Source organism: Balaenoptera musculus, chromosome X, assembly GCF_009873245.2.
Source record: "Balaenoptera musculus isolate JJ_BM4_2016_0621 chromosome X, mBalMus1.pri.v3, whole genome shotgun sequence".
Taxonomy (NCBI): Eukaryota; Metazoa; Chordata; class Mammalia; order Artiodactyla; family Balaenopteridae; genus Balaenoptera; species Balaenoptera musculus.
Genome location: NC_045806.1, coordinates 95,562,181 through 95,577,681, shown reverse-complemented (window position 1 = coordinate 95,577,681; position 15,501 = coordinate 95,562,181).

The window sequence follows — 15,501 nt, the reverse complement described above, 5'->3', positions numbered from 1 at the left end:
TTTTCCAACTTCATTATTTTGCATGTTGCTATACAGTTTTCCCAAAATCATTTTTCAGAAACACTGATTTTTCCCCTATTGAATGATCTTGGCTCCTTGTCAAAAATCATTTGACCATAAAGGTGAGGGTTTATTTTCTCCAAGGTAGAGAAATCAGCTGCTAATCTTATTGAGGATCCCTTGTGTGTAACAAATTTTCTCTTGCTGCTTTCAAGATTCTCTCTCTTTGCATCTTGACAGTTTTATTATAATGTCTCATTATGGGTCCCTCAATTTATGCTTTTTATCTTCAGATTCTTGGATTTGTAGATCCATGTATTTTTTTCAAATTTGGTAAGTTTGCAGTCATTATTTATTCAATTATCTCTCTGCCCCTTATTCTCTTCTCCTTCTAGGACTCCTATAATATGTATAATTTTCTGCTTGATGATTTCCTATAAGTTCCTCAAATTCTGTTTACTTTTCTTTTTTCACTGCTCAAACTCAATAATTTCAAATGCCCTCTTTTCAAGTTTGTTAATTCTCTCATCTTCCTGTTTCAGTCTGCTCTTAAACCCCTCTTGTGAATTTTTCAACTCAATTATTGTATTTTTCAGCTCCAGAATTTCTGTTTGGTTCTTTTTTATAATTTGTGTCCCTGTTGACATTCGCATTTTGTTCATATATTTTTTCCCTGATTTCCTTTAGTTATTTGTCCTTGTTTTCCTTTAGCTCTTTGAGTATATTTAAGACAGTTGTTTTAAAGGCTTTACCTAGTAATTCCAGTGTCTGTGTTTCTTCAGGGATGGGTTCTGGTGATTTATTTTGTTCTTTTGAATGGGCCATCTGTTACTGTTCTTTCTAAACCTTGTAATCTTTTGTTGAAAATTTGGCATTTGAAAAAACAAATACCTCTCCCAGTCTTTTCAGACTGGTGGAGAAGACCTTTACTAATTAGCAGGATGTGTTCTGAGTGTTGAGAATAGCCCAGGGTAAAAACATAAGGTTTTTCTCCACTCTTTTCTGGTTATGCATACTGCCTAGGGGTGTGTGTGTCTGTCTGTATGTTTCAATTGCCCCTGTATATATGCCTTTAAATATCTTAGTTTCCAAAACAGTCTTTCCCTGTCTTCTTCTTTGTACATTAAATGTTTTATTCTCTTACTCTGCTCATAACTTCCTGTCCCAAGCATCCACAGGTCAGCAATCCACTTACAATTTTTATACACCGTGACACCCACCATCGCTTTCTGCACCTTTCACCAGCTTGAGATCCAAACTATGCCATCTTTCCCCGTCTGAACTCTGAGTCACACAAGACATAAACCGGTCCTTCAGACAGCCCACAGAGGTTAGAACATTGCAAATAAGTTCTGCTATGCTCCTACTGGCTCAAGGGAAGAAACTAGGAATTAGTCCACTTTCTCCCAACCGTGTCACACTGCACGAAGGAGGGAGTGGGGACAGGGCAAGTAAGAGTGTCAAAAATTTCCTACTGCTTTGAATATGGCTCTTCTTGATGACTGTTTTCTTTGTTTCTGTAGAACTTTGACTGGTTTCCAGAGTTCCTACAAAGTTATTTTAGTCAGTCACTATTTTTTTGTTGTTGTTTCCATGGGGGAAAACGGGCCTAGAGCTTCTTAGTTCTCCATCTTGCTAACATCACTTACAAAACTTTTAGTAGAGCACGGATAGCAAACCTACACCAACCTCTCAGAGAATAATAAGGAAAGTCAAATTTCTGACTTGTTTTAGGAGGCTAGCTTAACCTTGACAGCAAGCAGACTAGGAATAAAAGGGAATATGCCTAACCTGATAAATTGCAACTACAAAAAATATCTAAAGCAAACAAATGACATCATACAAATGGTAGATTACTGAAAGATTTAACTCTGAGACTGCAAGCAATGCAATGATTCCCACTATATATCTTTTTTCACCATTGTACTGGATATCCTGGTCACTGCAATAGTATAAGAAAATAAAATAAAATGTTAAGTATTGAAAAGGGAAATAAATATTTTTATTCACAGACCAATTATTTTTTATGTAGACAATCTAATAGAAATTCAGAAATATTGTTAGAATAAATAATGAATGCAGCAAGGTTGCCAGTACAAGTCAGTATACAGAAATGAAGAAAATGAAATTTATAAAGCATACCACTTACGATTGCTATTACAAATATAAAAAACCTTGGAATAAATTAGAAAGAGATATGCAACACCTTTAGAATAAAAACTTGCAACTTGATCCCTAGTTTACACCACTTATAAAATATACAATAATTCAGGAAAATTATAGATATAAATGGTAAAGACAAATCAGTAACACTTATTGATGATAACATAGGAGAATGTGTTCATGACCTCCATATAGACAATTATTTCTTTAATGGTGTACAAGAGGTACTAACTGTTACGGAAAGATTCACAAGTCATTAGAATTAGGAACTTCTGTGAATTAAAAGGCACCATTAAAAATGTGAAAATGCCAAGCACTGAGTGGGAAAATATGTTTGTAACCAACAAAGGTGTTGTAACCAGAGTATACAAGAACTCCCACAAATCAATAAGAAAAAGACAAGCAATAAAAATGGGTCAAAGGCATACACAAACATTTCACAAAGGATGATATCTAAATAGCCAATAAGCACACAAAAAGATGCTCAACTTCTTTAGTCATCAGAGAAACACAAATTAAAATCATGGTTTGATAACATAGCAGCCAACCAATATGACAATTATTGGGCAGGATGTGAGCAAAGGGAACTGTAAAACACTGCTCAGTGAGGTTGGAAATGGGTGCAACCAATTTTGAACTCTATTTGGTAGTATCTATTAAAACTGAATAGAGTATATCATATAATCCAGCTACTCTATTCTTATGTATGTACTCTACAGAATATAGGCCAAAAACATGTATAAGACGTCCATGATGTGGATCCTTTATTGGACTTGAAGCTTATACAATTTAGGGGATTGTGATCAAGAAAAAAATACAAAATTATTAACATAAGATTAAGTACAGAAATGAATATGTAATTAGAATGATCAAAGGTATCACCACAATTACAGTAGGTTTTGGGGTTCAGGTCTATATATTCATAACATCTTTAGATATCTTACCAGAAATGCTTTCACAGAAATATTTCATAGAATCTGGATTCCCCTCCCTCCATAGAATCCTCTACAAATTGTAATAATTCATAGTCCACACAGAGGCCTTTAAGCTTGAGCTTCATTAACTTCTTGGTAAATCTGCTGATGATTATCATAGCATTATTCAGAAAAGCCAAAGTTGGAAAAAATCCAACTATCCATCAATAGCAGAATGCATAAATTGTGGTATATCCATACAATGGAATATTACACAGCAGTGAAAAATGAACAAATCACTGCTATGTGCAACAACATGAGTATATCCCACAGCCATAATGTTGAGTGATGGAATCTAGACAAAAATGACTATATGCTATATAATTTCATTTCTATATAGTTTAAAAACAGACAAAACTAATGTATGGAAATAGAAATATGGACAGTGGTTTCCTCTGGGGAAGAGAAGAATGCAAAATGCTTGGTAGGTGGCAGAAAGGGAGTTTTTGAGTTGCTCATGATGTTCTATTTTTTGCTCTGGCTAGTGGTTACACAGGCGTGCTCACTTTCTGACAGTCCATCAAGCCATACACTTAGGATTTGTGTACTTTTCTCCTTGTACATTACATTTTAGTAAAAAAAGTATTAAAGATAGCAGATGAAGCCAACATATCATTAGCTTGTTAATGGGAGAATTGAACAATCTTAAAGAAGTGTCACCAAGTTATGAGAACCTCTCCTTACAATACTGATATTCTTGCAAAGGAAACTGGAACAATCCTGAGGACTGCTCAGAATACCATTGTTGCCTAAAGCATCTAAAGGATTCCTGATAAATTCTTGCACTTTTATCACCTTTTATATATGATTCCATTCAAAACCCTATTTGTATTTGAATACTATACTGCCACACATTAAGATTACACTATCTTAACATCATTGCCTGTTTTCTCAGCTTGTTTTCTTGGGTGAAAAAAGGCTTTTCTTTTTTAAAAACGTTTACTTTCATTGTCAGATTATAAAAAACATACATTTCCATTTTAGAACAAAAAGTACAAAGACTCAACCCATTTGCAATCTGCTACAAGAACAGCATAATGGGGAAGTCTCCTTTAAACCAGGTTTCAGAATGAGAAGGTACATGGAGTTGAGCCACAGCAGACATACAATGGCCTGCATGGAGTATGGAGTATGAGCAAAAGTAAATTTTTTGAAGTAAGAAATTTAGATTTGAGGATTTTTATGTTACATATATTATACAAAACAATTTGTGTTCCTTGTATATATTTGGGGATATATATATAAAAAAGTAGAGAGAGTTTCTATAAACAGTGAGTTGGTCTTAACAAGTTGCTTTGAAATATTTTTTATTGGAATTTAACTAATTTTGATAAGCTAATTTGAATGCATGGAAATTGTATCTCCCCAGGCTATAGAGGTTCCCTGAAATCCTATATATCATTTGCCATACAAGTAAGTACTGATGAAAGGAATTAACATTGAAAGCTAATAAAAACAAATACCCAAACATGGACTTTTCAAAGTCCATATTCAAGAGTTTAAAATAGTATATGATATATTCAGTCTGGTATAAAATTGCATATTTTCTACTAACAATATAATTAAGCTATTCCTTCTTCAGCCTAAAATACAGAGCCAATGGCTTCATTTTCTTGCATGAGGACATGCCTTTGAATGAACTTAATTGAAGTATAAGAGATTATCATTACTGATCTTCACAGCATCTTTAATCATGAAGCAATCTATAGAGAATTCATTGACCTTAATTCAAATCTAAGTAATTATATTGTTACAATAAAATATATTTTAAAAGCATTTGAATTATTATGTAATCATTGTATAGTGGCTTACTCCAATGGATTTTTAAAAAAATTATTAAAATAAAAAATCTTCACTTTTCCCACCCATTATTTTAAAGTGTATGAATATTTAATGAAGAAAGTAAAAATTAAATATTATTACCAAGCTCTCTTCAACTTCCCTGTTGGCTTTCTGTATTGATGACTAACCATGGCCCTGGGTGAAATGCATTATTAAAGCTAAAAAACAAAAATCAGAATTCACTCTATTAGCTCAATTCTCCCAGCTTCCTAGTCAGGTCAGAGAGTAGACTTACTACACTCCAGGGAGAGATACCTCATATAGATTTTTGTGGCGAAATGGTGCTCCATTCTTACATTTCTTAGGAAAATAGACCTCTAAACTTAAAATCCATCAATTCTTTGTGGATCGTTTACAATATTTCCGGGGTTATGGACTGTGTAAGAAAGTATTTTCATGATCTCAGGGAGCTGGCATAGATATTTATTGTTGAGTCCTCTACTGGGGACCATTGTGACACAGAATTTGACACATTCTGAAATTAATAGGTCCCATCCTTTAGAATCATTCTCCGAAAGAATCATACTTCTTGAAGGAACCAGTTTTCCTAGTCCAGACCATTAGTATATGGTTTGTCATCCCTTATACAATGCTGCCAAATGGGCACTCTACCTCTGCATGAAGACTCCAAGATGTTAATTCATTCCATTATTGAAAACTTTTAATTATTAGACAACACTCCTTCAAGTTGAGCTGAAATCTATCTCCATGTAGTTTTTTTCCCCCCACTAAGCCTGATTATATCCACTGAGGAAAACAGAATAATTGTAATCCCTCTTACACATTACATCCTTCTAAATATGTGAAGAACTTTCCAGTTCCTTTATTCTTAATATACTATGATTTTAAGGTCGTTTTCAATCCTCATTGTTTGTTTCTAAACACATATTGGTTTGTTTTCTCTTCAAAAATAGACTGTAGCAATAAAGAGGGTTTTCGATGTGTGATCTGATCAAGACAGAGTAGAATGAGTACATGACATTGCTCATTCTAAAGTTTTTATTCTGTGAATGAAGTTTTACATCATGTTAGGTTTTCTGACCACTTATGTTCCTCTGTTGATGCATACTGAAGTTATATTACACTAAAACTAGTAAATCTGAATTTTTGGCTGGGGGGGGGAGTGCTTGCATTTCTGCTCTTTTTTAAGTTCTGTATTGTACAGTTGTGTTTTGTTTTGTTCTGTTTTATAACCCCAAGCATAAACTTTTCATTTTTCCCTGGGAAACATTAACCTCTTAGTTTCCTGATTCTGTAATTTAGCATATTAGTTACACTTCCTAGATTTGATTTCCCATTTTCTTCAGCAACTACTGATATTATTATCTAATCTGTTGATAAAACAATGTTATATAACAAAATCCCTCTGTTCTCCAGCTAGAAAAAATAACCGTGTTTTGCTAGAAAAAATAACCGTTAGGTTACCAGTCAGAAAACATTGGATTTGAACTTTGTCTAAATCCAGCTAAATAACTATGGATAGAATTTTATTTTTATCTTTGAATTGATGATAGTATTACCTAGCTTGCCTTCTCATAAGATATTTTTAGAAGCAAAGGAGAGATTGTTTAAGAAAAGGCTTTAAAGAGAGTAAAATGCTACATACAGATAAGAGAGGCATTGTTATTAACGCTATATTTTTAACCTACAATAAAAGTCATATTGATTGTTTTTTCAATGAAGTGACCAGCTGTTTGGCATTATGTAGAGAGCTAGTTTATAACTTTATACCACATAACATTGCGTACAAAAATTTATATGCCCTTCTAAATGAGAGCCTATCAAACCCAATAAAACACATGTATTAGAGCACTGAAATAGGATGACAGGAATGATTAATCCTTGCAAAGTAGAAGTACTATGTTGACAAGGTAATGGGAAATTTGCATTTTATTCTTCTTTCATATTTCTAATTTTGAGAATTCTGGTACCTATTCTAAAAGCTTTCCTTCATTCATATTTTTAAATACATGAGGTGTCATTGATCATTCTAATTCATGAGGTGATATTTATTCTGATTACATTTTTAAAAATCATAAATATTTTAAATTCCTAATTTTAACCCTTTCTTAGTTTATATTTGTTTCCTCAGTATCACATAAAATGCATACATACACATGTAAGAGGCAGTAAAATGTCAAAAATTTAAAAAGCACTGAGGTGATATTTTTCCAGGTTGGAGATGTTTTAAAATGTGAGGATATCATATAGTGCTGTAAAATACATGTGTGTGTGGTGTTTGTATGTGTGTATCTATGTGGGTTTCCACTTGAGAAGTGGTCGCACCAATGGTTATATACAAGGAAACTAGTCTTTTTTCAAACAAACAGTGCAGAGTCATTCAAGGATGAACTGCAGAAGTAGATATGCTATGGCTATGTGTGGCACTGAGCAGGGATACTGGCTGCATGAAACGAGGGGTGAGCAAAACACAGAGGGATAGGGGAAGCTCAGTAAGAACATAGCAAGATCAGCACTTCTAGGCTTAGAACAGACAAAAGCAGCAGAAGGCTGTGGTAAGACAAAAGTACCAGTGTTTTACTGCTGTCTGCTAGAAGGAAAAACTACACAGGAATTCATAGCAGCGCAACAGTGCGGGGAAAAGGGAAAATATTTTTATACAGATTTACAGAAAAGGCTAATAACATAATACATTATATTACATAATTAGGCTCATAACAGAATATGACATTGATTAAATTTCAGGGGAGTCTAAAAGCCCCTGTAACATACATACAAAACACATACAAAGCACATAAAAAGAAAAGAGAAAAAAGACAAATGAGACAAGAATAGAACTATGATCCTTACCCAGTCATCTTCCTCTAAAGAACTGAAGCCCACAGTGATCTAAGAAAACTCCCACATGAATATTTATAATGAGTTGAAATAGTAAACTTACCCACTTACTAAATATGTTTATAATTTATCCATGGTAAGCTTAAAATAATCTCCATTCCCTTTTAGTATGAAATTTCAATTTAAAAGTCCTAATTAGACATTGTGTAGAATGAAAATACCTAAATTTAGTTTGAACTTGTGGACCATCTGTTCACTAGACAGGCTGTCACTGAAATACTTGTACTCCAGCAGACTCAGAAGAGAGAAGGAGGATTTATATATTTATCTCCCTCTTAGAGTATGATTATAGATCATAAATTTTCAAACATTTTCTCTTCTACCATCCCCTTAAATTTTAGTAGTTTTCAGGAATCCATGTGTAGTTTACACCTCTTCTCACTCTACTCCCCCTGACCCGAGGTCCCCCTCTGGAACATTGAACTGACATTGTCAATGATAACACATCTCCACTGGATATCCCACTGGCACCTAAATGTCAAAAGTCCAAGAACAGTTTCATCAAATTTCTCCACATCTCTCCTAAAGTGTTCACTTGCTCATGTTCTGTATTTGACTTGAGAACCTCCTCACTCATCCTGTTTCCCAAGCTATCAACTTCAGTGTCATTCTTAACTTTTCTCTTTGCTTTATCCTACAATAAATAGGTCATCCTTTTTGTAGATTTCATCTACAAAATTTCATCTTCTAAATACCTCTCAAATTTGTTCCCTCCTCTTTATACTTACTGTTACAATCATAATTTGGGCCTTCAATATCACTTGCTATTGTATAAATCTTTAATTGCAATCCCTACCTTCAGAGTCTCCCTTTCTAATACATTTTCTATACTAATGCCAGGGATCTATCTAAAATATGATTGTACTATTCCCTTGTATGAAGTATTTCAATGGAGCCAATCTCCCTAACATGACATACAAAGGTCTCTGCAGTTTAATCAATGCTTAACCTTTCAAGCCTCATCTCCTGCAATTTTTCTATAGGCATCCCATGCCTCCCAAATATGAAATAACTCAATTCTCATACCTCTGGAACATATAAAATTGCTGCTAAAAGGGGCAACAATTTATACCTCTATTATATATAAAGGTACTGCAAATAATAAATACACATTTGTAGACTTTTGGTATACAGAAATTTACAAATCTGTTTAGGGAAGACTATTCAGACTCCTCTCTATATGCCTTATGGTAGGACAGTTCAGTCTCTATTTCCCATAAATATTTCACATATATCTAAGCTATTATTTCTATGGATCCTATTGATTTGTAACTTGTGAGTTTCACACATCTTTTGAGTTTGGGTTCCTGGCCATAGAGCAACTTTTAGGTACATAAAATCGATGGCAGGAGCAGAGATAGTGAAATCTTCTCTCACCACCACTGAAGACCGGATGATTTAGCTGTCCATAGCTACTCTTTTCTGAACACACGTTTGTTCAGAGCTCTTACATGTTGTTCTTAAAAGGGAGACATGAGTTATGGTGCGTGTGAAAATGATTAGGATAAACAGAGACCGAGGTACAAGTTGGCTATCTTTCTAATTTAAAGTGAGAACTCTGCTCACTGTGCATGCACCTCACATGACTTGATGAGATCAGATAGAAGCTGGAAATACAAAGTGGAGGTCTACCAAACCCATCTTGATTAATTTTCATACAATTATCAATAATTATATTTTATTAAAAAAGGAAATTTGGGACAAGTGCTGAATGCACTACATGCTAGAACAATGGATATAAGCCAAGACTGCTTAATATGTATACACCATTGTTTTGTGCACTATGAAAGATAAAAAACAAGTGTAAAATGACATCCCTACCTTCAAGGAAATAACAGTCTCGTTAGACAATTAAAATATATTAATAAGAGACAGAGCTACAGAAGACTGAATATAAGAAAAAATGTAAATTGAGTGGTATAGATGGAGGGATTACAATAATTCAATTAAGAGGTTGGATTATTTAAAGAAGGCTTTATGGAAGAGCTAGAACTTGAGTTAATAGGAAACTATTGTCTGTGTGTAATTGAAAGCAATCAGAAAACAGCAACTGAGGTTATGTAGAATCATTATTATTACATGGCACCCATTTCTGTACTAGGGAACAACCTAAGCACATAATGATGAATAAAATGGGTATTACTATTATATGACCCTTAGCCTTGCCTTACAGATCAAATAGCACTGGGATTTCTGCCATGAACATGTATGTCAGCCTACAAAGATCTCACTTTTCTCTGCACCTCAGTTCCTAAATCTGGCCTCATGATTCTGCTCTTATGCTAACCCTGGCCTGACCACAAGAGTCATCTCTGGTTTTCCCAGAAGGAAATCAATAAACCACTCAGGGAGCCTTGCAGTGTCCTTAGGCCACACTGTGAATACTTCACTCACTGACTTCCTGTCTCCTTATATCACACATTAGTTAATGCCTAGACCTCATAAATGGAGCTGACAGGACATTTTTGAACTGGTATCCAAGTTAATCTTTCAAGAAGCATACCATAAACACATCTATACCTGGCCAAGGGAAAGACACCAAAACTAATTACCTGAGGCATGATCTGAGTTAACATGATAGTGAGAAGAGCCCCTCAGACATTTTTATTGCTCTTATTATATTAAATTGATGAGACACCAAAAGGAAAAATAAGTGGGACTACATCAAAGTAAAAAGCTTCTGCACAACAAAAGAAACCATCAACACAATGAAAAGGCAACCTACCGAATGAGAGAAAATATTCACAAATCAGATATCTGGTAAGGTATTAACATCCAAAATATATAAAGAACTCATATAACTCAACAGCAAAAAAAAAAAAGAAAAAACCTCAAACAATCTAATTAAAAAATGGGCCAAGGACCTGAATAGATATTTTTTCAAAGAACACATACAGATAGCCAACAGGAACATGACAAGGTGATGAACATCACTGATTATCAAGGAAATGCAAACCAAAACCACAGTGTCATATCACCTCACACTTGTCAGAATGGTTGTCATCAAAAAGACAACAAATAACAGATGTTGGTGAGGATATGGAGAAAAGAGAACCCTTGTGCACTGTTAGTGGGAAAGTAAATTGGTGCAGCCACTATGGAGAACAGTATGGAAGTTCCTCAAAATATTAAAAATAGGATACCATATAATACAGCAATTCCACTTCTGGGTATTTATCTGGAGAAAACAAAAACACTAACTTGGAAAGATATATGCAAACCCATGTTTATTGCAAAATTACTTGCAACAGCCAGGATATGGAAACAACCTAAATGTCTATCAGTGGATGAATGGATAAAAAAGATGTGAGGTGTGTGTGTATATATATATATATATATATATATATATATATACACACACACACACACACACAATGGAATATTATTCAGCTGTATAAAAAAGGAAATTTTACCATTTGTGACAACATGGATGGGCCATGAGAGCACTGTGCTAAGTTAAATAAGACAGAGAAAGACAAATACTGTATGATCTCACTTATATGTGGAACTTAAAAGAAAATTTTAAAAGCAAGCTCATAGATACAGAAACAGATTGGTGGTTGCCAGAGGTAGGGGGTGGATGGAGTGGGTGAAATGGGTAAAGGAGGTCAAAAGGTACAAACTTCTAGTTATAATATAAATAAGTCATGGAGATGTAAGGTAGAGCATAGTGACATCTTCATAATACCATGTTGCATATTTGAAAGTTGCTAAGAGAGAAGATCTTACAAGTTCTTGTTGTTAGAAAAAAAAATTTGGTAACTATGGTGATGGATGTTAACTAAACTTTTTGTGATCATTTTACAATATATACAAATATCAAATCATTATGTTGTGTACTTGAAACTAACATAATGTTATATGTCAATTATACCTCAATTTAAAAAAATAGGGAAAAAAAGAGAACAAATTTGATGAGTTTTAGCAACAGCACCTATGTTAATAGTTTCTCTTGATTCTTCTTATCAGATCCTATCAAATGGCTCCATCAATAAAGCATCAGATAAATCTTTTAGATTTAATGATTTATATAAAATTGAACTCAAAATTAGTGATGCCTTGTCTCTGTCTTGACTTAATTACCATTCATAGATATCTTCTGGTACCAAATGGAGACAAGCGTTTTCCATCAATAAGGTACACTGTAGGTTTTGAATGCTCTGAGTTACATTTTGTAATTGTTTTTTGTGTTTTAAAATATGTTTTCAATCTCTCCATCAGCTCTATACTATAGGTATTTCGGCAGCTGTTTTTCTGGAATGATTCACTAGTCAGATTTCTCCTGAGGCTCAATCATGAATTTCCAAAATTTCGTCTTTCATTTGGAGAAACAAGGTAGCTGCATTCCAGGGAAAAATATTTTGAGTAATAAAAAGTTTATGAAAGAACAATGGAAAGCAATCTTCTATATGAAAGAAATCTTTTATAGAAAAGAGCACTGAAGCTTTAATTCTGACGTCTGTACAGCAGAATCTTCTTTTGCATTTTTTTAATGAATACTTGAGCTCAACATTTTCAAATCGTATGGAGAAGAACTTTTCATCCTTTTATTTATTCTACTGTGGTGACAACTTTCAAGTAATTGACAATCATCTGAATTCTGAATTCAAAGCCTGGGAAAAGGCCACTTAGCACGGCTTCCTGGTGTCTTCAATAAGATCTATGTGTATGATTTTTCTGGTAGTGATAGGGAAGAAAAACTAGTGTGACAGTATATTCTCAAAATGGGAAGCCTCTAACAGCTGTCCAGTTGAAAGGCCAAAAAACCAACTTACATTTGCAAAATGAAAATAATAATTATAACCAAAACGTCATATATGATAGATTATGAAAATCATGAACTACAATTAAGCACTGTTGTAGTACATGCTAATTTACTGAAGCTACCCAGAAATTGCTTTTGGGTTTCATAGGGTATGCTCACCAGTCTCCCTCAAAAAAACCCACCCAGTCCCTAGTTGAAAATGAGTGCAAGGCATACAACACATGAATGTCTTGCTGCTCACACTGAAGCTCAGAACTTAGCAAAGTCTGAATAACCAACTAGTATAAAAGGTTACATGTTTTAGGAAAATGAATTTCTAGCATGGGTTTAGTCAAAATTTCAGTCAAATTCCTGTATTTATGACACATAGAGATCAATTAAAAGAAAATGTCATGCTTTAATCACAAACTTTCTAAATTAAATTTTTCCAAATGATTTTTGTGAACAAGTACTTTACCTGAAGCCATGCTCACCCAACAGAGTCAAGCAGTGTCCAGGGGAGGTTGGTGTACCTGACCCTTCTCTTCTTTCTGTCCAGGTTTCCAAAATGTCCAAATAACTAGTGAGTCCAGTGCATTACATATATAAATTTGTTTAGTTCATATATAGCTGCATCCCCTAGCACAAATACTATGTGTTTAACACATAGTATATAACAAATAAAAAGATGTTCTGACTATCTGAGATGATCTCTAACCTTTCTGACTTTGCCTTAACAGCCTTACTTCCTAATCAAACTGTGAACTGCTTGAGGTCAGGGATCAGCCCTATTCATCTTTGAATATCCAGCGCTTCACATAGCACCTGACACATAATAAGTGATTGAGGAAAGGACGGATAGAAGGATGGATACTTTCACTTTGATTCTGACCTCCATATATTTAAAACTCAATTTAGCAACCTGATTCCAAAATTCTAATGATTCCTTTAGTTCAATGGCTTTGTTTGAGATTCTTAATCCTTGTTTCTTTCAAAGATCTAATTAGTTTAGTGCAATGACTCTAAAATGGGCCCAAATCTTTTTCCTTAAAATTGGTAAACAAAAAAGAGAACAAAATAAGCATAAAATAGAGAAATAATTGTCCTGAGTATAGCATTGTGGATATTCCAAATTAAAATAATTTGAGGATCAACTAACCTAGACAGGAATATTAATGTGTTAGCTATTTTAAATAGGCAGTGTGGCATTTTAAGAAGAACTGGTAAAAAATAGATTTTTAGTTGATAAAATTTTCTAGATCACATAAAGGATAATCTAATCTAAATAAAATAACTTTTACTCCAAAGTCATTCAGATTGGTTGGAAGGAGGGAATAAATTGATTATCAAGGCAAGTTTTCCTGATCAGAAAAAAATAATAGGTTTCTGCTTAAAAATTACATAACTGGAGGAGATTGCTTCAGGATGCAGGCGTAGAAAGACGTGCACTCACTCCCTCTTGTGAGAACACCGGAATCACAACTAACTGCTGAACAATCATTGACAAGAAGACACTGGAACTCACCAAAAAATATACCTCATGCAAAGACAAAGGAGAAGCCGCAATGAGATGGTTGGAGGGGCTCAATCACAATAAAATCAAATCCCATAACCACTGGGTGGGTTACTCACAAACTGGAGAACACTTATACCACAGAGGTCCACCCACTGGAGTGAAGGTTCTGAGCCCCATGTCAGGCTTCTCAACCTGGGGGTCCGGCAATGGGAAGTGGAATTCCTAGAGAATCAGACTTTGAAGGCTAGCAGGATTTGATTGCAGTACTTCGACAGGACTGGGGGAAACAGAGACTCCACACTTGGAGGGCACACACAGAGTAGCGTGTGTATCAGGACCCAGGGAAAGGAGCAGTGACCCCATAGGAGACAGAACCAGACCTACCTGCTAGTGTTGGAGGGTCTCCTGCAGAAGCAGGGGGTGGCTGTAGTTCACTGCAGGGACAAGGACACTGGCAGCAGAAGGTCTGGGAAGTACTCCTTGGTGTGAGCCTTCCCAGAGTCTGCCATTAGCCCCACCAAAGAGCCGGGTAGGCTCCAGTGCTGGGTCGCCTCAAACCAAACGAACAAGAGTGGGGGAACCCAGCCCCACCCATCAGCAGACAAGCGGATTAAACTTTTACTGAGCTCTGCCTACCAGAGCAACAACCAGCTCTACCCACCACCAGTCCCTCCCATCAGGAAACTTGCATAAGCCTCTTAGATAGCCTCATCCACCAGAGGGCAGACAGCAGAAGCAAGAAGAACTACAATCCTGCAGCCTGTGGAATGAAAACCACATTCACAGAAAGATAAACAACATGAAAAGGCAGAGGACTATGTACCAGATGAAGGAACAAGATAAAACACCAGAAAAACAACTAAATGAAGTGGAGATAGGCAACCTTCCAGAAAAAGAATTCAGAATAATGATAGTGAAGATGATCCAGGACCTCAGAAAAAGAATGGAGGCAAAGATCGAGAAGATGCAAGAAATGTTTAACAAAGACCTAGAAGAATTAAAGAATAAACACCTAGAAGAATTAAAGAACACACAAACAGAGATGAATAATATAATAACTGAAATGAAAAATACACTAGAAGGAATCAATAGCAGAATAATTGAGGTAGAAGAATGGATAAGTGACTTGGAAGACAGAATGGTGGAATTCACTGCCACAGAACAGAATAAAGAAAAAAGAATGAAAAGAAATGAAGAGAGCCTAAGAGACTTCTGGGACAACATTAAACACACCAACATTTGCATTATAGGGGTCCCAGAAGGAGAAGAGACAGAGAAAGGACCTGAGAAAATATTTAAAGAGATTAGAATCGAAAACTTCCCTAACATGGGAAAGGAAATAGCCACCGAAGTCCAGGAAGCACAGAGAGTCCCAGGCAGGATAAACACAAGGAGAAACATGC